The following is a 23951-nucleotide window of genomic DNA, read 5'->3' as shown; positions in this document are numbered from 1 at the left end:
ACAATGAAAGACAAATGTAAAACATGATTTATAAACTTTTAGTCCAAATAATTTCATTTAGGAAGTCTCAAATCATTTTCATAAAAACACACAGTTATATCATGCCATTCAAAACATATTCATCTCAATAGTCGGAGGCTTATGAGAAATCACAAGGCTAGCTAGCTTAAATATATGGATATCCATTCAATTTCTTCTTCTACTGGCACACACCTCAACACTTCAGCTAGAGAATGAATCAAAATTCAAAACTAATTTCCCCCATTAGTCATGCTAGTGAGGCATTCAAATATATAGTCATGAAAATATGGTTTCAAAACTGTCTTAGCAATTTACTAAACATTTATTGCCATTTCAAACATATACAAGTAAACTTTCAACAATTTAAGTCAAAAGCATAATAACCATTTCAATACAATTGAGCCACAATTTAATATCTCAATTCATTCAAAATAATTTGCAGAAGAAAATTTATGTTGTTCACAAACCTTATACGAATCACTTCTTGGCCTTGACTCGATGCTTCAGGTTCTTTCCCGGTATTCTTTTCCACTAAAACACATAATTTCACAGTGTTTCAGTACCATAAATTATCATAAGTCTAAAAATAATTTCAAATCTAACTTTAATATGCTTAATTTGACATTCTTTGAGATTCGTATTTCGGGGTTACTATTCATGATACTATTCAAGTCAATTTGTTGACTTTTTAATGCTTAATAGGTATGAGAATCAGCTCTAGGCATTTACTAGTTAATGGCAGTTTTTGTGGGTTGATTACAGGTGAGTTTTTGGACAGTTTATGGTCAAATTTTGGGTTTGGTTTCTTCATGAAAGTTGTAGGGTTGTGTCTCAACTTTCTACTGGTAAAAATTCAAGTTATTTGGATCTTCCTAGACCAAGTTATGGTCATTTATGTAACTACTATTCATTTGGTCATTTTTGTACAGGTCAGTTTGCCAATTCCGGATTTGGCCTAATTGTTCACTAAGTTATGGTCACTTTCTGGGCATGATTCCAAAATGAAAAATGTGCCATTTTGTGTTTAGTTTCATTCTCAATTGGCCTCACAACAATTGGGTTGGTAAATTTTCAGTTTTAGTCCCTGAAAAGGACCTAGGTCAAGCTGCCTACAGATTGACCTTCACCAATCCGAATTTAAACTTGTTTCCAACAATTCGTACATACCACAAATGGTCACAATTGATCATTTCTCAACTCAAATAAGGTCAATAACATCATTTGGCCAATTCTCAAATTTTTCTTTAATTTTTCACAATTTCAAAACCCTAACTACACACAAAGTTCAATCTAATGCAATTTAAGGTGTATATTCATGATCTATACACTTAATTCACTTCAAATAACCATTCAAAATTATCAAACTCATTCATATCAAACCCTAACTCTAGCTGGATGAATTTCATGTTTGGTCCCTCAATAATTATTTTTGTTTGATTTTAAGTTGATTTCTAGTTTAATTAAGCTAAACACACAAATAATAAACTAAAATTTTCATCTTAAATTACTAACCTCAACTTGGATGTCTAATTCTTCAATTCTCTTCTTTTTTCCTTTTTCTTTTTTTCTTCAATCTTCTTTTCTAATTGAGATAGCAAGCTTTTATGGAAAATTTTGGGGGAATTTAGGGTTATGTGTGTGGAAAATCAAGCTTGAATCAAGCTTTAATAGTGATCTTTCATGGAGGTTTGAGAGAGAATTAAGAAAGAAAGAGAGAGCTATGGCTAGGGGTGGAAGACCAATAATTTTTCTTTTAATTTTTGTTATTTTTGTGTATTTATCTATTAAAATTGACTTGGTCAAAAATCTAATTAATTGGAATTTATTTACCCCATCATGCTTATGTCACTTTGGATGATGTCATTATTCTTTTTTTTTCTTTTTTTTCTTTTGTTTTTATGTAATTATTTGGCTATTTGACTTAGTCAAAAAGGTTGGGAAATTAAAATTAATTTTGACATCATATATGATGTCATCATCATGATGTAATAAGTCCCATTTTTATTCATTTTCTTTTTCTTTAAATTTTTCAATAGTTCTTTAATTTAATTTTCGATTCCGAAATTTTCGTTTCTTCAATTTTATTGGACAGTTAGGTCAAGAGTTAGCTCTAGGGGTGAATTGACCACATTGCCCTTCACCGGTTCATCCGGTTTGCAAGTTATTCCATATTTCTTCTAGATCCCTAATCTAATTATTTGACCTGCTTAACAACTCTTTTTCGTGATTTTCTCTTTTCCACTATGTTCGCAATAGTCGTAAGGACCGCAACGTCACATTTCAAGGTTTGAAATTTGAGTTTAGATTGACTTCGCAGTCATTCCCGAGAAGGTCACCCATCGCTGTGACTCCCGGCTTATTTAACTTCTTGTGTTATGTTTTTCTTATTTATACTTAACTATTTGGCAATTACTAATTATTTGCGTTTAGGGCTTAACTAGGTGTCTTAGACATGGTTCTAATTCTCTTAATTGTTCGGACCGACACTGGTTATCGGAACAGTAAAATGTACCACGCTATGCAAATAGGGGTGTTACAATTCCCCCCCCCCTCCCCCCCTTAAAATAAAATTTGTCTCAAAATTTTACCTGCTAATCTGTCTTTGAACAGCTGTGGGTACTGTCTCCTCATGTCCTCCTCTTATTCCCAAGTAGCCTCCTGGCCCGAATGATGGTTCCATAACACTTTTACCAACAGTATTTGCATGTTCCGTAGCTGCTTCACCTCATAAGCCAGAATCTTTATGGGTTCTTCCTCATATGTGAGGTCTGGATTCACTTTAATTTCTTTCACTGGTAGTACATGAGATGGGTCTGATCGATACCTTCTCAACATAGATACATGGAAGACATTATGTATCTTCTCCAACTCTGAAGGTAATGCCAAACGATATGCCAAAGAACCCACTCTTTCTAGAACATCATATGGCTCAATAAAATGAGGACTCAGTTTCCCCTTCCTGCCGAATCTCATAATTCTCTTCTAAGGGGAAACCTTGAAGAATACTTTCTCACCCACTGCATATTCAATATCCCTTCTCTTCAAATCAATATAGGACTTTTGATGATCTGATGCAGCTTTAAGTCAATTTCTAACCAATCTAATTTTCTCTTCAGTTTGCTGAACAATTTCGGGCCCAATTAACTTTCTTTCGCCTATCTCATCCCAACTTAATGGGGTTCTACATTTTCTGCCATACAAAGCTTCATATGGAGGCATCCCAATGCTTGATTGGTAGCTCTTGTTGTAAGCAAACTCAATCAAAGGGAAGTGTGTGTCCCAACTGCCCTCAAACTTAATCACACAAGCCGGTAGCATGTCCTCTATGTCACACCTTATCCCTGGTAAGGCATGACATGTTCCCGTAGCATACCTAAGGAATTACTGAACTCCACCTACCGATAACCCATTAGTTATGCTACAAAGGATTTTAAAACAAATCATAGCTTTTTATCTTATCAATTCTTTTGCGGAAAACTGCATGAGAATAGTTAAAATTGCATGTAAACATTCATTGGAAATAATGATAGACTAAATATTGCAAAAGTTACGTTTTCATATGTCTCAAAGTAAAATATAAAATAATTACAAACTCAAAATGTGATAGCAATGCAATGCTTTTAAATACAAACTGCTCAATGTCCGTACATCCATACATATAGGTACAAAATATATCCAAAGAAATCACAAGGGTATACCTAATGTAAATACCCATAAACAATACCAAAATGCTACTTTCAAGTCTCTCACTCGGCAGCCTTCTCCTTTCCCTTACCTGCGACAGCATAAAGAAGCTATCGCTGAGTATATCACTCAGTGGTGCACAACTAATAACTTTAAAACTTAAGGTAAAATACAATTTGTCAAAGCATAATAAATCACATTTTTCTTAAACATGAAAACTTCACAATAGTTCTAAGTCCATAAGACCCATTTATTGGAATAACATTTCAAATGAAAAATCACACTTCATAAATCACAATTCACAAAGCATTAGTGTTGCCAACATCAACACACAATTTAGGCTATGACACAAAATTTCATGATCAGTGCCATGTTGTACACCACGATAAAGCAATCTCAACCTCACTAACCGTTATTAATGAGGGAAGGGCTAGCTAGCTAATGAGTACTCATGTAGTCTTACCCCACTAACCGTTATTAATAGGAGACATAATCAATATCAATTATCAACCCCAAGTAGCCGTTACTACTGGGGAGTTCCGAAAGGGACTGTCATGCTAACTGCGGTTTCAAAACAATTTCCAAAAATTTTTCACTCAACAATCACATATATAAACCAATAAACACATTTAAATTCATCATAATATCCAAATAATGGTGGCAACACCCAAATTTCTCAAATGCAAGAGAAAAACTATATTCCAGTCAAAGTAAACTTGTTGAAAGCAAACTCATTCAAATAAACACATTCCAAACAATTTACAAGTTTAAAAATGAAGAAAAGGTTAGTTGTGCACAGACCTTCAATGCTCTCATTTCTCTTTACTCATTATTCCTTGTCCGTTCCAACTTCTTTTTCTACTGAACACAAATAAAATACCTCAGTACTAATCACAATTGCTGCCAATAACTCATTACATGCATGTCTAATGCATCCCAAGTTAGCTTTGAAAATTTTAGAATATTTTGGTTTTGGGACAGCTTGGTGCCCCAATCTTTGAACCCAACTTTTACCTAGTTTTGATCATAATTTGATGAGGTGTTCTTCACGAAAATTATTCATTCAGGTATTAACTTTATTTTCCTTTTTGAATCGCCTAATTCGGAGCTGTGTAGCTCAAGTTATGATCAAAATACGGTTACTATTTATATCACTGTTCATGCTGCAGAATCAGCTCTGGCAGATTTATCAATCCAACTTCGTTCAGAAATTTGATCAACTTCAGTCCATAATTTGATCTAATGTTCTTCACAAAAAATGTTCTACTATGTCTTGGGTTTCCATCGGTTTAAGAATCGCCTAAATCGGAGTTTTCTAGAGAGAGTTATGGCCATGCAAAGTTTACTGTTCATATGATAAATCTGCAGTTCTGCAGATTCGATGATTCAACTTTGCTCAGCAATTGGATTGGGTTAAGTCCATAATTTGGCCTCAAGTTCCTCATATGAAATGTTCTACAATGTCTTAGGTTTCCATCGATTCAAGAATTGCCTAAATCGGAGTTTTCTAGAGAGAGTTAAGGCCATGCAAATTTTACTGTTCATATGGTCAAATTCTGCAGGTTCCATAATTGTGTCTCTAAGTTCAAGCCAATGTTTAGGCAATTTCTAGGCAGTTTCTGGGGTGGGTCTCTTCGAAAAAATTCTAGCCCTATGTCTTAAGTTTCATTTCCAATTTGTTTCACACCAATTGGAGTTGTGTAGCTCAATTTATGGGCTGTCAAACACACTGAACTCAGTGTGCAAATTCTGCCCTAAGTTCAATTTTTAATTTCTTCAATTACTTCCATTAACTAACCTCAATTCACATTTAATTCACCCAAAATGACTTTAATTTAGCATTGAAACATCAATGGCACTTCCTAGCATAAACCCCACAATTTTCAGACACCAAAGTTTGTAATTTTCTCTAATCCTACCATTTTATTACTTCCATTCATCAACCCAATGTCAATTCAAACTAAATAAACCTCAAATGATCATAATTTAACACTACACACACCAACTTCACTCTCTAGCACCAAAACCCAATTTCTCCATGAACCCTAATCTTCCATAATTCAATTTATGCAATCCCATGAAATCTTACTACTTCCAATCATGCATACTACTTCACTTTAACTTAGATTTATCATCAATTTAACTAAAAATATATCAAACCCTAATTTTTCTCCCATTTGGCCAAAACCCTAGTTTAGGTTCCATACATGTTTTCTTTCATTTTCTTATGAAATTTCGTCATAAATTAACTTCATTTCAAGTTTATACAACTAATCTAACATGGAAAGAAACTTACCTCTTGTTGATTTCTTTCCAACTTCACTTTTCTTCCAATTCTTGTTCTCCTTGCTTTTAATCTCTCAATCAAAGATCTCTTTGATGTTTTCTTTTAGTGGCCATGGAATTTATGAAGGGAATTTAAGGGAATTAAAACTTGGGAGGGGAAATCAATGAGGGGAAGAAGTGAAAGAAGAAGAGAAAAAGAGAGAGAGAGGAAGAGAGAGGAGAGGGTGGTGGCATCTTATGAAAGAAAAGAAAAGAGCTATGCAACTGCTTTAATTTGTTCTGCTAGCTTGGCTTCACTTGCCAAGTAGCTACCATCTGTCCATCTTCGTTAATCTCTAAATTAGCATGCAATGCCCTTAATTCATGCACCATGGATAAAGGAGAAACCCTTAAACCAGCCATAGTCTTGCGACTTAAAGCATCAGCCACAATATTAGCTTTCCAGCCTGATAGTCTATCAAACAATCATAATCTTTTATTAGCTCTAACCATCTCCTCTGCCTCAAATTTAACTCCTTTTGTGTGCCCAAGTACTTCAAACTTTTATGATCTGTGTATATATAACATCTCTCCCCATACAAGTAATGTCTCCAGATCTTTAAGGCAAAGACAATGCCTGCCAGCTCCAAGTCATGCATGGGATAATTCCTCTCATGCTGTTTAAGCTGGCGTGAAGCATAGGCAATGACGTTTCTATCTTGCATCAACATGCAGCCTAATCCGTTATGAGAAGCATCACTATATATGGTATACTCTTTACCCAAATTGGGCAAGGTTAAGACTGGAGCTTCAGTTAAACGCCTCTTTAACTCACCAAAACTTTCCTGGCACCGAGCAGTCCACTGAAATTTTACATCCTTCCTAAGTAGCTTGGTCAGTGAAGATGCTAGCATGGAGAATCCCTTCACAAACCTTTGGTAATACCCGGCTAAACCAAGGAAACTCTGAACTTCCATGACATTTCTAGGTATCTTCCAATTAAGAATGGCTTCTGCTTTGCTAGGATTCACCTGGATTCCCTCTGCAGATACAATATGCCCCAAAAATGTAATCTCCTTTAGCTAAAACTCACATTTCAACAGTTTGGCATACAACTGCTTCTCCCTCAAAGTTTGCAATACTATCCTTAAGTGCTTGTCGTGTTCCTCTGCATTCTTTGAGTACACCAAAATATCATCAATGAACACCACAACAAACTGGTCCAAATATGGCTTGAAGATAGTGTTCATCATGCCCATAAAAGCAGCTGGAGCATTAGTTAACCCGAATGGCATTACCAAGAACTCATAGTGGCCATACTGAGTCCTAAATGCAGTTTTAGGAATACTTTGCTCCTGCACCCTCAACTGGTTGTAGCCTGATCTCAAGTCAATTTTGGAGAATACAGTTGCATCCTTTAACTGATCAAACAAATCATCGATCCGTGGCAGAGGATATCTATTCTTTATGGTCACCTTATTCAACTATCTACAGTCTATGCATAGGCGGAGAGTACCATCCTTCTTCTTCACAAATAATACCGGTGCTCCCCAAGGTGACATGCTAGGGCGGATGAAACCTTTATCTAACAATTCCTGCAATTGTACCTTCAACTCTTTTAACTCAGCAGGTGCCATCCTATAAGGAGTGATAGAGATTGGCTCCACACCAGGCATAATCTCAATTTCAAACTGCACCTCTCTTTTTGGAGGCAATCCTGGCAATTCTTCTAGAAAGACATCTGAAAAATGCCACACCGTAGGAATATCTTTAAGATCTGGACTCCCCACCTGGGTGTCTATCACATGAGCTAGATAAGCTTCACATCCCTTTCTAATCATCTTTCTAGCAAGTGCAGCTGAAATGATGTTGGATGGCAATAACTGCCTCTCCCCTTGTATCACTATGTCTGCATACTCGGGAAGACCAAAAGTGACTGTCTTTAGTCTACAGTCGATCATGGCGTGATGCTTGGCTAACCAATCCATGCCCAAGATGATATCATAATCTCGGAAGGGCATGTCAATTAAGTCTTATAGGAATGTATGTCCTTGGATCACCAAAGGACAATCCTTATACAATTTGTTCACCCTAACCTCTTGTCCTAAAGGACTAGTCACTAGCACATCATAATCCAATTTCACACAAGGAATAGCAACAGAGCATGCAATACTGGCACTAGCATAAAAATGTGTAGAACCAGGGTCAAACAGCACATATACATCTCTATCAAAAATGGAGAAAGTACCAGCCACAACATCTGATGTCTCAGCTTCATCCCTCTGGCACATGGTGTACACTCTGATTAGTGCACCACTCTGCTCTGGTTGGCTTATTGTGCCCTGGCTGCCAGAAGTGTTACCTCTACCCTTGCCTCTGCCTCTACTAACTGTTTATTGTCCTTTGGAAGCAGAACCTTGAATAGATCCCTCAGTGGTGGTAGGTGGCCCAAACCTACGAGCACTAGTGCAATCTCTAGCAAAATGCCCACTTCCACCGTAGTTGTAACAGGCTCATATGGCCTTATAACATACTCCTCCATGAGTCATGCCACAAGTCTCACAAGCACGGGTAGGAAAGGAACCCCTAGATGTCTGCTGTCTAAATCTAGGTGTCCTCTGCCCTGAAAATCTTCCCCTACTAGATCCTCTGTTACTTGGTCCCCCAAACCTCTTTCTCTTACCTAGATTGTTACTTGAACTCTGACCTAAAGTTTTCTTACTTTTCTATTTTTCTTCTGTTCCCTTTTTAACAGCCCCTTCTAACTCAATCCTCTCTAATTCCAAGGCATGGGATATCAATTCCGAGAAGTTCTCATGTCAGAACCCAACCACTTGCATTCGTAAGCTAGGACTCAACCCGGCCTCAAACCGTTTGCATCTGTCTCTACTGGTAGTGAGTAGGCTTCCAGCATAGTGGCTGAGGTGAGAAAAGTCTCTCTCATACTCGGCTACAGTCTTGTTCCCTTGCTTCAAACTGAGAAACTCCTGTAGCTTCATATCCACCTAGGTATCAGGAACATACTTCTATCTAAACTCCCTTAGAAAGTCATCCCATGTCAGCACTGGCGGCTCAGCCAAACTATGGGGAATGGTCTTCCACTACTCATATGCATCTCCATGCAGCAATGAAATTGAATATTCAAACTTTAACTCATTTATGTAGTGCAATTTCTTGAAGACCCTCTCCATCTGTTCTAACCATTGCTCAGCTTCCAATGGGTCCACTGTACCCTTGAACTCTGTTGCCCCATACTTCATTAACTTATCATATTGTCTGGTTAGGGATGGTGGTTGCACTAGAGGTGCTTGCACAGGAGCTTGGACTGGTATATTGCTAGCCATTTGCTGAAATAGTACAGCCATCTGCTGAGCGAACTGAGCAGAAAACTATATGGGTGGGATGGGTGCAACCGATCCACTGGCATTCTGAGGAGCTGGGGCTTCCCCCTGTACCTCAGCTGCTACTGATTGCTCTACTGTGTGATCCCCCTCTTCCATATTGAATCACAAGGAATTCTACTCCCTGAACAACCAACACAAGGAGATTTCCCTCCATTAGTCCATATTTATGATGTAATGCACTATATGTATCAATAATGACAATTGAGCAGTTGTACTTATAAAAAATTTTCAAACATGCAATTTCAAAACTCTGATACCACTTAACATGTCACACCTTATCCCTGGTAAGGCATGACATGTTCCCGTAGCATACCTAAGGAATTATCGAATTCCACCTACTGATAACCCATTAGTTATGCTACAAAGGATTTTAAAACAAATCATAGCTTTTTATCTTATCAATTCTTTTGTGGAAAACTGCATGGGAATAGTTAAAATTACATGTAAACATTCATTGGAAATAATGATAGACTAAATATTGCAAAAGTTACATTTTCATATGTCTCATAGTAAAATACAAAATAATTACAAACTCAAAATGTGATAGCAATGCAATGCTTTTAAATACAAACTGCTCAATGTCTGTACATCCATACATATAGGTACAAAATGCATCCAAAGAAGTCACAAGGGTATACCTAATGTAAATACCCATAAACAATAACCAAATGCTGCTTTCAAGTCTCTCACTCGGCAGCCTTCTCCTTTCCCTTACCTGCGACAGCATAAAGAAGCTATCGCTGAGTATATCACTCAGTGGTGCACAACTAATAACTTTAAAACTTAAGGTAAAATACAATTTGTCAAAGCATAATAAATCACATTTTTCTTAAACATGAAAACTTCATAATAGTTCTAAGTCCATAAGAGCCATTTATTGGAATAACATTTCAAATGAGAAATCACACTTCATAAATCACTATTCACAAAGCATTAGTGTTGCCAACATTAACACACAGTTTAGGCCATGACACAAAATTTCACGATTAGTGCCGTGTTGTACACCATGACAAAGCAATCTCAACCTCACTAACCGTTATTAATGAGGGAAGGGCTAGCTAGCTAATGAGTACTCATGTAGTCTTACCCCACTAACCGTTATTAATGGGAGACATAATCAATATCAATTATCAACTCCAAGTAGCCGTTACTACTAGGGAGTTCCGAAAGGGAATGTCATGCTAACTGTGGTTTCAAAACAGTTTCCAAAAATTTTTCACTCAACAATCACATTTATAAACCAATAAACACATTTAAATTCATCATAATATCCAAATAATGGTGGCAACACCCAAATTTCTTAAATGCAAGAGAAAAACTATATTTCAGTCAAAGTAAACTTGTTCAAAGCAAACTCATTCAAAAAAACACATTCCAAACAATTTACAAGTTTAAAAACGAAGAAAAGGTTAGTTGTGCACAAACCTTCAATGCTCTCCTTTCTCTTTACTTACTATTCCTTGTCCGTTCCAACTTCTTTTTCTACTGAAAATACACAAATAAAATACCTCAGTACCAATCTCAATTGCTGCCAAGAACTCATTACATGCATGTCTAATGCATCCCAAGTTAGCTTTGGAAATTTTAGAATATTTTTGTTTTGGGACAGCTTGGTGCCCCAATCTTTGAACCCAATTTTTACCTAGTTTCGATCATAATTTGATGAGGTGTTCTTCATGAAAATTGTTCATTTAGGTCTTAACTTTATTTTCATTTTTGAATAGCCTAATTCGGAGCTGTGTAGCTCAAGTTATGACCAAAATACAGTTACTGTTCATGTCACTGTTCATGCTGCAGAATCAGCTCTGGCAGATTTATCAATCCAACTTCGTTTAGCAATTTGATCAAGTTAAATCCATAATTTAGTCTAATGTTCTTCATACAAAATGTTCTACTATGTCTTATGTTTCCATCGGTTCAAGAATCGCCTAAATCGGAGTTTTCTAGAGAGAGTTATGGCCATACAAAATTTGCTGTTCATATGATAAATCTGCAGTTCTGCAAATTCGATGATTCAAATTTTCTCAGCAATTTGATTGGGTTAAGTCTATAATTTGGCCTCAAGTTCTTCATATGAAATGTTCTACTATGTCTTAGGTTTCCATCGGTTCAAGAATCGCCTAAATCAGAGTTTTTTAGATAGAGTTATGGCCATGCAAAGTTTACTGTTCATATGGTCAAATTCTGCAGGTTCCGGAATTGTGTCTCTAAGTTCAAGCCAAGGTTTAGGCAACTTCTGGTCAGTTTCTGGGGTGGGTCTCTTCATGAAAATTCTATCCCTATGTCTTAAATTTTATTTATAATTCATTTCACACCAATTGGAGTTGTGTAGCTCAATTTATAGGCTGTTAAACACACTAAACTCAGTGTGCAAATTCTGCCCTAAGTTCAATTTTTCATTTCTTCAATTACTTCCATTAACCAACCTCAATTCACATTTAATTACCCAAAATGACTTTAATTTAGCATTGACACATCAATGGCACTTCCTAGCATAAACCCCATAATTTTCAAACACCAAAGTTTGTAATTTTCCCTAATCCTACCATTTCATTACTTCCATTCATCAACCCAATGTCAATTCAAACTAAATAAACCTCAAATGATCATAATTTAATACTACACACACCAACTTCACTCTCTAGCACCAAAACCCAATTTTCTCATGAACCCTAATCTTCCATAATTTAATTTATGCAATCCCATGAAATCTTACTACTTCAAATCATGCATACTACTTCACTTTAACTTAGATTTATCATCAATTTAACTAAAAATACATCAAACCCTAATTTTTCTCAAATTTGGCCAAAACCCTAGTTTAGGTTCCATACATGTTTTCTTTCATTTTCTCATGAAATTTCATTATAAATTAACTTCATTCCAAGTTTATACAACTAATCTAACATGGAAAGAAACTTACCTCTTGTTGATTTCTTTCCAACTTCACTTTTCTTCCAATTCTTGTTCTCCTCCCTTTTAATCTCTCAATCAAAGATCTCTTTGATGTTTTCTTTTAGTGGGCTATGGAATTTATGAAGGGAATTAAAACTTGAGAGGGGAAATCAATGAGGGGAAGAAGTGGAAGAAGAAGAGAAAAAGAAAGAGAGAGGAAGAGAGAGGAGAGGGTGGTGGCATCTTATGAAAAAAAAGAAATGAAGAAGACATTTGTCTTCTTATTTTATATATATATATATATACATATTTTTATCCCCAAAATTAGCTTATTAAAATTATAAATTTTAATTGTGTCATAAGGATAATTAAACTTAAATTTTTTATTCATTTTTTTTTACATTTACACTTATTTTTTTCCTTTTAATTAAATAATTAAATTTAACTATCAAAAGCTCATAAGTCTTTCATTTTAATTTTGTCATAATGGAAATGAAAGTTTAAGTTTTCATTTCATGAATTTTCCCTTACATATTTTTACTTGAATTTTTCTTCAATTTTTACCCCATAATTCAATTCATTAATTTCATATAATTTAATTGACATTTTGGTCAAAAGTCAACTCTTGAGGTAAATTGACCAAAATGCCCCTCATCGGGTCATAATCCTTCTTTTTATAATACCTGATGAGTCCTTAGCTTTTTTTTCTACTAGAATTTTTATTGTGTCTATCTCAATTAATTTTCTATTTATTTTTGGTCCTCAAGGTGTCTTTGAATAGTATTAGTCACGGACCAAAAATGGTACTAGTCATAACTCGGAGGTTTGGGGTGTTACACTCCATGATCTGAATTACTCTCTCAGACTGGCCATTTGTCTGTGGGTGGAATGCCATACTGAAGTTCTATGTAGTTCCTAGGGCTCTCTGAAGACTACCCCAGAATGTAGAAGTGAACCTAGGATCTCTGTCTGATACAATGGATACTGGCACTCCATGCAGTCATGCTAACTTATAATGTACAACTTGGCCAGTCTTTCTAAATTATAGTCCATCCGGATAGGCAGAAAATGAGCAGACTTGGTCAGTTTGCCAACTATAACCCATACTGCATCATGACTCTTCTGTGTCCTCAGAAGTCCCATCACAAAATCCATAGTTATTCTCTCCCATTTCCATTCTGGCACTAGTAGTGGATGTAACAAACCAGCTGGTACTTGATGCTCTACCTTCACTTGCTGAAAAGTTAGGCATTTGAAAACAAATTTTGCCACATCTCTTTTCATACCCATCCACCAGTAGTGCTCTTTCAGCCCTCTATACATTTTTGTGCCACCAGGGTGCATAGCAAAAGGAGACTCATGTGCTTCCTTCAAAATGATCTGTCTCAAGTCAATGTCATTAGGAATGCACATTCTGCCCTAGTGAAGCAGTAGGCCATCATCTCTTACTAAGAATTCAGGCTTCTTCCCCTTTCTGGCTTCTTCTAACAGCTTTTGATACTTTTGATCATTCTGAGCAGCCATTCTGATCTGATCAATCAACACTGGCTGTACATGCCATGCAACTACTGTTTGCCCCTCATCATTAATCTCTAAGTTGGCATGCAAAACTCTTAACTCATGTATTATAGACAAAGGAAAAACACATAGACTTACCATAGTCTTGCGACTTAAGGCGTCAGCCACCACATTAGCTTTCCCTGGCTGATAGTCTATCAGAAAATCATAGTCTTTTATCAACTCTAACCATCTCCTTTGTCTCAAATTCAACTCCTTTTGAGTGCCCAGATACTTTAAACTCTTATAATCTATGTAGATATAGCACTTCTCCCTATACAAATAGTGTCTCTAGATCTTAAGAGCAAATACAATAGCTGCAAGCTCTAAGTCATGTGTCGGATAGTTCCTCAGTTTCAGCTGGCATGATGCATAGGCAATAACATTCCTCTCTTGCATCAATACATAGCCTAACCTATTGTGAGAAGCATCGCTATAAACAATATACTCTTTACCCGAGGTAGGTAAAGTAAGGATTGGAGCCTCAGTTAAACATCTCTTCAACTCATCAAAACTCTGTTGGCATTTATCCGTCCACTGAAATTTCACATCTTTTCACAGTAATTTGGTCAATGGAGATGCCAACATGGAGAATGCCTTCACAAATTGATGGTAGTATCCAGCTAAACCAAAAAAATAATGAATTTCCATGATATTTCTGGGTGGTCTCCTACTAAGGACAACTTCTATCTTACTTGGATCTACCTTGATGCCCTCTACCAATACTACATGCCCCAAGAAGGATATTTCCTTCAGCCAAAATTCACACTTCGATAATTTGGCATATAGCTGTTTCTCCCTCAAAGTCTGCAATACAATCCACAGATGTATATCATGCTCTTCTGCACTCCTCCAATAGACCAATATATCATCTATGGATACCACAACAAACTAGTCGAGGTATGGTCTGAAGATAGTGTTCATCAGATCCATAAAAGCAGCCAGAGCATTAGTTAACCCGAATGGCATGACCAAAAACTCATAATGGCCATAGCAGGTTCTAAAGGTAGTTTTAGAAATATTCTACTCTTGTACGTTCAGCTGATAATAACCCAATCTCAGGTCAATTTTGGATAACACAACTACACCCCTCAACTGATCAAACAAGTCATCAATGCAGGGCAATGGATATCTGTTCTTCATTATCACCTTATTCAACTGTTGATAGTCAATACATAAACGGAAAGTGCCATCCTTCTTCTTAACAAACAACACTGGCGCTCCCAAGGTGACACACTAGGGTGGATAAAGCCCTTGTCAAGCAACTCTTGCAACTGCACTTTCAATTCTTTCAATTTTGCTGGTGCCATTCTATATGGTGTTACAGAGATTGGGTCCACACCAAGCATAACATCAATCTCAAACTGCACTTCTCTTTCTAGTGGTAATCCTGGCAATTCATCAGGAAACACATCCGAAAAGTCACATACTGTAGGGATGTCCCTCAGTGCTGGACTCCCCACATGGGTGTCTATCACATGTGCCAAGTATGCTTCACACCTTTTTCTGATCATCCTTCTAGCTAATGCAGCCCAAATGATGTTTGATGGCAGTAACTGCCTCTCCCCATGTATTACCACATCACCGTACAGAGGGAGACCAAAAGTGATTGTCTTCAGTCTATAGTCAATCATGGCGTGATGCCTGGCTAACCAATCCATGCCCAAGATGATATCATAATCTCTAAAGGGAATTTCAATCAAATCTGACAGAAAAGTGTGTCCTTGGATCACCAAAGGACAATCTCTATAGATTCTATTGACCCGGACCTCTTGTCCAAACGGACTAGTTACTAGCACTTCAAATCTATTTTAGCACATGGAACCGCAAGGAAACTCACTATGCTAGTAATAACACATGAGTGGGTTGAACCCAGATCAAACAGTACAAATACATCTTGATTAGAGATAGAAAATGTACCGGCTACAACATTGGAAGTCTTAGCCTCTTCCCGTTGTCTCATTATGTAAACCCTGGCTGGAGCACTCCCTTGTGCTGACTGGCTAACAGTACCCTGACTTCTAGAAGCATTGCCTCTACCTCTGCCTCTTCCTCTGCTAATTGATTATGAACCTCTGGTAGCAGGAGTCTGAATGGATCCTTCTGCAGTAGTAGGAGCTGGCCCAAGTCTAGCGGCGCTGGTGCAGTCCTTAGCTAGATGGCCCTTGCCTCCACAGTTAAAGTAAGCTCCTGTTGCCCAATAACATTCTCTCCCATGAATCTTGTCACATGTCTCATAGGGGCGGGGAGGATATGAACCTCTAGTCGACTGCTAACCAGATCTGGGGGGTCTCTGTCCAGAGAATCTGCTCCTTCTAAACCTTCCTCCTCTACCTCTGCTAGGTCCCCCAAATTTCTTCTTTTTTTCAGATGTACCACTGGGACTTTTCTCTATTGATTTTTTCCCTTTTATATTTCTCTGATTTTTTAGTCTTCTCAGATTTTTCTTTTGCTGGTGTCGCTTTTAATTCAATCCTTTCCAACTCTAGTGCCTGAGAGATGAGCTCAGAGAAGTTACTATGTCTGAATCCCACTACTTGCATCCTCAAATTAGGGTTCAAACCGGTCTCAAATCTCTTGCACCTTTCTTTGCTGGTGGACAGGAGACTGCCAGCATAGTGGCTTAAGCGGGAGAACTCCCTCTCATACTCTGCCACTGATCTATTGCCTTGCTTCAAACTCAGAAATTCTTATAGTTTCTGATCCACATATGCTTCTAGGACATATTTCTCTCTGAACTCTTTGATGAAGTCGTCCTAGGTCTATTTTGGTGGTTCAGCCAAGCTATGGGGGATGGTCTTCCACCAGTTATACACATCCCCTTGTAACAAGGACACTGAGTATTCAAATTTTAGTTCATTTGGGTAGTGCAGCTTCTTAAACACTCTATTCATTCTCTCCAACTACTGCTCTGCCTTTAAAGGGTCCACTGTACCATTAAACTCTGTAGCCCCATACTTAAGTAGCTTGTCATACTGCCTAGCTGGAGGCTGTGGTTGCACAACAGGTGTCTGAAGTGGAGCTTGGGTAGGCATGCTTCCAGCCATTTGTTGGAACATTGCAGCCATCTGCTGTGCAAACTGTGCAGGAAACCGTGGTATTTGTGGGGCTGGTGCCACTGACCCACTGACATTTTGGAGAGCTGGGGCTTCCCCTTGGGCCTCAGCCTCTACAGACTGCTCAACAGAGTGATCCCCTTCTGCCATTTCAAATTGGAGTTGAGATAACAAATAACACAAAGAGATTCCCTCCGTTAGTTCATATTTATGATGTAATACACTGTATGCAACAAATAAGGACATTGAGCAGTTGTACTTATCAAAGAAAAGACACAAATTCACAAGTTAAAACATACTTTAAAAATTTGCTCTGATACCACTAAAATATGTCACACCTTACCCCTCTGTAATGCATAACATGATCCCGTGGAATACCTAATGAACTACCGAACTTCACCTACCGATAACTCATTAAGTACCCTATAAGGGATTTTAAAAACCTTTTTCTTACTTTTTGGAAGTGGTGAGCATTTTCTTACATTTAATATAAGTTTAAAAGCTAGCTAAAATTTTTTGTCTATTTTTATTTTTACACAAATTTTGAAAAATTTCAGCAGAGTGCCATCTGTATTTTAAGAAAATGGTTCTTCACAAACCTGTAAAAACACTTTCAATAATTTATTTCATCAACTCAACAACTACCACAACAAACTTCAACATAATTTCTCAAACTCTAAAATTCAAATCAATAATTCACAACTCAATATTTCCATTCATTTTTCATTAAAGCAAAAACAAATTACATTCATCAACCACTTTACATTAGCAAATCCAAAATGATATTATTACAACTTTATACAATTGCTCATGACCAGTTTTTATATATACATACAGTTACATACATCAAAATAAATATTACAAACAGGGTATAAAATATACCCAATAAAACTTCACAGGTGTAGCTCCAATATCCTCAGCAGCCCACTCTACTGCTCCTCTAGTCTCTATATCTACGACAACAATAACAGCCATCGCTAAGTACTATGACTCAGTGGTGCACAACATACTAAAATAACATTTATGCATAATTAAAATCACATTTATTCAATCACATTACTAACAATGAAAGACAGATGTAAACTATGATTTATAAACTTTTAGCCCAAACAATTTCATTTAGGAAGTCTCAAATCATTTTCATAAAAACACAAAGTTATATCATGCCATTCGAAACATATTCATCTCAATAGCCGGAGGCTTATGAGAAATCACAAGGCCAGCTAGCTCAAATATATGGATATCCATTCAATTTCTTCTTCTACTGGCACACACCTCAACACTTTAGCCAGAGGAGGAATCAAAATTCAAAACTAATTTCTCCCACTAGTCATGCTAGTGAAGCATTCAAATATATGGTCATGACACTGTGATTTCAAAACTGTCTTAGCAATTTACTAAACATTTATTGCCATTTCAAACACATACAAGTAAACTTTTAACAATTTAAGTCAAAAGCATAATAACCATTTCAATACAATTGAGTCACAATTTGATATCTCAATTCATTCAAAACAATTTATAGAAGAAAATTTATAGAAATTCTATGTTGTGCACAAACCTTATACGAGTCACCTCTTGGCCTTAACTCGATGCTTTGGGTTCTTTTCCGGTATTCTTTTCTACTGAAACACACAATTTCATAGTGTTTCAGTACCATAAATTATCATAAGTCCAAAAATAATTTCAAATCTAACTTTAATATGCTTAATTTGACGTTTTTTGAAATTTGTATTTCGGGGTTACTATTGATAATACTATTCAAGTCAATTTATTGACTTTCTAATGCTTAATAGGTATGAGAATTCTAATTTCACCCACATACCACATTTTGGTTACCTAATTTATTGGTTTTGGATGTTTTCTCAAACTTCAAGTCCCTTAGGCACAAATTTCAAATTTTCAATTTTGGTGTTCAGTTTTGCATTATTCCATTAGTCATGTTGTTGTGATAATTTGGCTAAGTTTTCTTCATAGAAGTTGTTTCTTATTGTCTTAAATTTATTTTCCTTTTTGAATCACTCCATTTGGAGTTTTGTACCCTAAATTATAGCCATTTGAACATGGCTGGCCAGATTTGGGGTTACCCAGAATTCTGGGCATTTATTAGTTAATGGCAATTTTTATGGGTTGACTGCAGGTGAGTTTTTAGGCAGCTTATGGTCAAATTTTGGGTTTGGTTTCTTTATGAAAGTTGTAGGGCTATGTCTCAGCTTTCTACTGGTAAAAATTCAGGTCATTTGGACCTTCCTAGGCCAAGTTATGGTCATATATGTAACTACTATTCATTTGGTCATTTTTATACAGGTTAGTTTGCCAATTCCGGATTTGGCCTAATTGTCCTCTAAGTTATGGTCACTTTCTGGGCATGATTCCTAAATGAAAAATGTGCCATTTTGTGTCTAGTTTCATTCTCGATTAGCCTCACACCAATTGGGTTGATAAATTTTCAGTTTTGGTCCCTGAAAGGGAACTAGGTCAAGCTGCCTACAAATTGACCTTCACCAATCTGAATTTAAACTTGTTTCCAACAATTCATACACATAACAAATGGTCACAATTGACCATTTCTCAACTCAAATAAGGTCAATAACGTCATTTGGCTAATTCTCAAAATTTTCTTCAATTTTTCACAATTTCAAAACCGTAACTACACACAAAGTTCAATCTAATGCAATTTAAGGTGTATATTCATGATCTATACACTTAATTCACTTCAAATAACCATTCAAAACCATCAAACTCATTCATATCAAACCCTAACCCTAGCTGGACGAATTTCATGTTTGGTCCCTCAATAATTATTTTTGTTTGATTTTAAGTTGATTTCTAGTTTAATTATGCTAAACACACAAATAATAAACTAAAATTTTTAACTTAAATTACTAACCTCAACTTGGATGTCCAATTCTTCAATTCTCTTCTTTTTTCCTTTTCTTTGTTTCTTCAATCTTCTTTTCTAATTGAGATAGCAAGCTTTTATGAAAAATTTTGGGGGAATTTAGGGTTATGTGTGTAGAAAATCAAGCTTGAATCAAGCTTTAATGGTGATCTTTCATAGAGGTTTGAGAGAAAATTAAGAAAGAAAGAGAGAGCTACGACTAAGGGTGGAAGACCAACAATTTTTCTTTTAATTTTTTTATTTTTGTGTATTTATCTATTAAAATTGACTTGGTCAAAAATCTAATTAATTAGAATTTATTTACCCCATCATGCTTATGTCACTTTGGGTGATGTCATTATTCTTTTTTTTTTCTTTTTTTTATGTAATTATTTGGCTATTTGACTTGGTCAAAAAGGTCAGAAAATTAAAATTAATTTTGACATCATATATGATGTCATCATCATGATGTAATAAGTCCCATTTTTATTCTTTTTTTTTTCTTTAAATTTTTCAATAGTTCCTTAATTTAATTTACGATTCCGAAATTTTTCGTTTCTTCGATTTTATTGGACAGTTAGGTCAGGAGTTAGCTCTAGGGTTAAATTGACCGAATCGCCCCTCGCCGGTTCAATCCAGTTTGCAAGTTATTCTATATTTCTTCCATACCCCTGATCTAATTATTTAACCTGCTTAATAACTCTTTTTCATGATTTTCTCTTTTCCACTGTGTTCGCAATAGTCCTAAGGACCGCAACGTCACATTTTACGATTCGAAATTTGAGTTTAGACTGACCTCGCAGTCATTCCCGAGAAGATTACCCATCGCTGTGACTCCCAGCTCATTTAACTTCTTGTGTTCTATTTTTCTTATTTATACTTAACTATTTGGTAATTACTAATTATTTGCGTTCAGGGCTTAACTAGGTATCTTAGACGTGGTTCTAATTCTCTTAATTGTCTGGACCGACACCTGTAACTGGAATAGTAAAATGTACCAGGCTATGCAAATAGGGGTGTTACAAATTACAAAATACAAACAGTACAAAATACCAAAATGAGACCTAGTGTCCTACCAATGCACTGAAGTCTGTGAGGTGACATGGACACTATGTAGAACTGTGAATGGCCTTACCCAGTCTGTGGTCTACTGGGCTCTCTGTCAGTCTCTCCAAAACCTACGTGTAGCAAAAAGCAACGTGCTAAGCAATAATGCTTAGTGGTGCCAATAATGAAATAAAAAGAACTAAAAGAAAATAAATATACAATGTATATATATCGATGTCTCATGCAGACAAATTATTATTTGTAGTATTATGTATTTGGTACTTGTTATATCCATTATTCCATTAAATTTATCAACTTGCATTTTTGATTGCCCAAGTAACCTATACTGGATGACTAGACTGGATAAACGGGTAAACTGGCACTGGGTATTAAGTACCTCGGGCCGTCACACCATCGATCACATAGTATTTCCCGATATGCAACAAAACAGCTGATAAGCTGTAATAACATTAGGCACAAGACCAAGTATCATCATAATATCAGAATGGCTAAAAGCCATAAAATCACAGAATGGCATAATGCCATGTGCAGTATTGCTAACTAAACCCTATTGGCATGCCAACCTATCCAAACCAATCTTACTAGGTGTACTAGGGCACATTACAAAGTTATTGATTGAATTTTCATGTATTACATGTAAGGTTACTATTCATTTTACTATTTAGGTCAAATTATTGACTTTCCAATGCATAATAGCTACATGAGTCCTAATCACATAAATTTACCACATTTTGGTTCCCAAAAGTATTGGCATTAGTTGCCAATCCATACTTCTAACCAATGGAGAAAAAATCATAAATTTTATTTTTTTATGCTAGAGATCACTATTCCATTAGGCCATTCTACATTGAGAATTTGGTCAAATGTTCAAAGTTGTTCTTTATTGTGTCTAGTTACATTTCACTTTTTGAATCACCCCATTTAGATTTTTCTAGCTCAAGTTATCATTATTACACCATAACTGGTCGGATTGCATTTACCCAGAATTTCTGGGCAGTTTTTGGTTCTGCCAGATTTGGTAGTCCAATTTTGGCTAGCAATTTCATTTAGTTAAGTCTAGAATTTGAGTTTGTATTATGTATGAAAGTTGTTCTAAATAGCCTAAGCTTTCCATTGATATAAATTTCAGGTCAATTGGACCTTTCTACACTGAGTTATGACCAAATGAATGAACACTGTTTATTTGGTCATTTTGCCCAGGCAGAATTTGTGTTACCCAGATTTGGTCAATTTTTAGGGCATCCTAAGTTTGTTTTCTGAACAGAGTTCCTTCACCAAAATTGTGCCATTATGTGTCTAATTTCATGTCCAATTGGTCTTGCACTAATTGAACCTACACAACACAAGTTATAGTTGCCTAAACATGCTGGACTCACATCTAGACCTGTAGGGTACTCAAGGCAGCACACCAGACCTCAAATCCAAAGCTACCATTCACTTCAATTCCTCATCATTATAACACCCCTATTTGCATAGTCTGATATATTTTATTATTTCAGTGACCGGTGTCGGTCCGGACAATTAAGAGAATTAGAACCACGCCTAAGACACTTAGTTAAGACACAAATAATTAGTAATTGTCAATTAGTTAAGTATAAATAAGAAAAATAGAACACAAGAAGTTAAATGAGTCGAGAGTCACAGCGATGGGTGACCTTCTCGGGAACGACTCCGAGGTCGATTTAAACTCAAATTTGGAATCGTAAAATGTGATGCCGCGTCCTTAGGACTATTGCGAACACAGTGTAAAAGAGAATATCATAAAAAAGAATTGTTAAGCAGGTCAAATAATTAGGTTAGGGATCTGGAAGAAATATTAAATTATTTGCAAATCGGGTCAAACCGACGAGGGGCAATTTGGTCAATTGACCCCTAGAACTGACTCTTGACCTAACTTTCAAATAAAATTGAAGAAAAGAAAATTTCAGAATCGGGAATTAAATTAAAGAACAGATGGAAAAATAAATAGAAAAAAAAAAGAAAAAGGAAAAGTGAAAAGTGATGACATCATGCATAATCAATAAATATTATAATTAATAAATTTATTTACGATAATTTTGGTCTTCCATAAGGTTAAAAAAACATAAAAGAAAGAAAAAAAAAGTGTCATCTTCTTCTTAAAAAACGTGACCCATCTCTTTCCTTTCTTCCTCACCAAAAACCACTATTGAAGCTCATCTTTGAGCTTGAAGACTACAAAATCCCACCATAGAAATTTGTCTTTGTTAGTAGTATGCCCTAGAGCATATCATTTAGTATGTATCTTGTACATGTTTTATTAATAAAATGCATTTCCACTTTTTTGTTTATATAAGATATTTATATGTAATAGAAAAGGTCCATTGATATTTTGCTAGAAATTCTATTCTTAAGTTGTTAAGAATATGAGTGACAGTATTTCTAGTACAAAGTATCATAAATAAGTTCACAATCGAGGATACTTCATCATAAGGACATGACTTATCCATAAAGATTGTATTCATGTTTGTTCCCAAGTTATTTATATGAGATATAAATAAGATAGAATGGTGAGTCTCATGCCATATGACAAACATGATTGGCACTTATAAATGATAGGTAGGCCGAACCAGTGACACTTATGATAAGCACATGGAGTTTACTCTTGTCAATGTTTTGTCATAAATCATATCAGTGCATATAATCTTTAGACCTAAGATAGTACAGTTATCTTGTTTATAGGTAGTTTGAGTTTGATACTGCTTTCATACTTGTACTGTGTATGGGTATATGGGCATGTGTTGGCTCCTACTGGTTATATGTGGAGGTAGATGTTGATCAAGATGAAATCTGTTCCTCTAAGTAAATAGAGATAAAATCCTATGTTCATTTAATTGTTCTTGATGTTTTAAGTTCCTGGCCAGGACAGATAAACTTAATCAGAAAAGAGTTTCTGATGAGAAAATCTTTTTAATTAAGAACTGGAATTAAAAGAGAATATAGTATTCATAGCAAATGGAGTTTGACATAAGCCATGACTCCAGCTTGAGTTGGGATTTTGTAGCAGAGAGATTCTAGAGCATGGTAACATATGATTATAGGTTCATTTGAGGTAAACCTTATTACTAATTTGGTGGCCATGGCATGCTATGCTAGGTGTTA

Source organism: Hevea brasiliensis, chromosome 7 (assembly GCF_030052815.1).
Source record: "Hevea brasiliensis isolate MT/VB/25A 57/8 chromosome 7, ASM3005281v1, whole genome shotgun sequence".
Classification (NCBI taxonomy): domain Eukaryota; kingdom Viridiplantae; phylum Streptophyta; class Magnoliopsida; order Malpighiales; family Euphorbiaceae; genus Hevea; species Hevea brasiliensis.
The sequence above is the reverse complement of the archived record's forward strand: the minus strand, read 5'-3'. Positions refer to the sequence as shown.